The sequence below is a fragment of the Octopus bimaculoides genome, chromosome 5 (assembly GCF_001194135.2).
Source record: "Octopus bimaculoides isolate UCB-OBI-ISO-001 chromosome 5, ASM119413v2, whole genome shotgun sequence".
In the NCBI taxonomy this organism is placed as follows: domain Eukaryota; kingdom Metazoa; phylum Mollusca; class Cephalopoda; order Octopoda; family Octopodidae; genus Octopus; species Octopus bimaculoides.
Window position 1 is genome coordinate 36,193,956 of NC_068985.1, and position 1,428 is coordinate 36,195,383.

A 1,428-nucleotide genomic window follows, 5' to 3' on the forward strand; every position below is an offset into this window, starting at 1 on the left:
AAATCAAAAAACATAAAAATAAACAAGCTTTTGATGGTTTTATAGATATTTCAAAATTATGATGCTATGATGCTACGTGTTTCCATTATTTTGTTCAGTCTCTGTACACCAGTGTGTTATCCCACTCCAATGCATATGTATGCATGTATGTATATATATATATATATATATATATATATGTGTGTGTATATATGTATGTGTGTTATATATATATATGTGTGTGTGTACATATATATATATATATATTCTCTTGTTCTTTTACTGGTTTCAGCCATTTGACTGTGGCCATGCTGGAGCGCTGCCTTTAGTCAAATGAATTGGTCCCAGGACTTATTTTTCATAAGCCTAGTACTTATTCTATTTGTCTCTTGTGCCAAACCGCTAAGTTACATGGACGTAAACACACCAACATCAGTTGTCAAGCGATGGTAGGGGGACAAACACAGATACACAAACACACACACACATACATACATACATACATACATACACACACACACACACACATATATATATATATATATATATATATATATATATATATATATATATATATATATATATATATATACGATGGGCTTCTTTCAGTTTCCGTCCACAAATCCATTCGCAAGGCTTAGGTCAGCCCAAGGCTATACTAGAAGACACTTGTTCAAGGTGCCATGCTGTGGGACTGAACCTGGAATGATGTGGTTGGAAAGCAAGCTCCTTATGTATCTGTGTGTGCATGAATTTTACGATTGTAATATGCTTCTGTATTCTATTTTCTATTTGTTTGTTTCGCTTTAAATGTGCTTGAAATTATCATCATCATCATCATTGTCATCACTGTCATTGTCTTCACAACTACCAACATTACTACAAAAGAAACTCTATCGGTCGATTATTGTAATCAGATAAAATGCTTATGACAAAAGCATTAGCATCACTATTTCCTATAGTCTCTTCCTTAAATTCACAGGCGTCATTTGTTTTAAAAAAATGAAACAAAAACACACACATACACAGAGAAAAGAATAAATATTTTGTATTTGGGCAGGTGAGTTACAACAAATGGTTGGGAACTGTACTAGATGCTTTGTGGTATCAGGTTTGCTACTGGTGTTTCTTTTATTCCGAGTCACATTTAAATAAAGTTTGATGTTTATCCTTTTGAAGGATACATTAAGTGCCAGCATCTTATTCGAATCAATTCATTGATTGGCTCATCTTCTTGTTTTCTTGCTTTGAGGAAAAAAAAAAACTGAAAAGGAAAACTACTGTTACTATCGTTTTTATTGCCATTATCATCAAAATCTATGTATAGAAATATATATATAAATATATATATATATGAATATATATATATATATATATATATATATATGTGTGTGTGTGTGTGTGTGTGTGTATGTATGTATGCACTGTGTATACATACATATATGTATG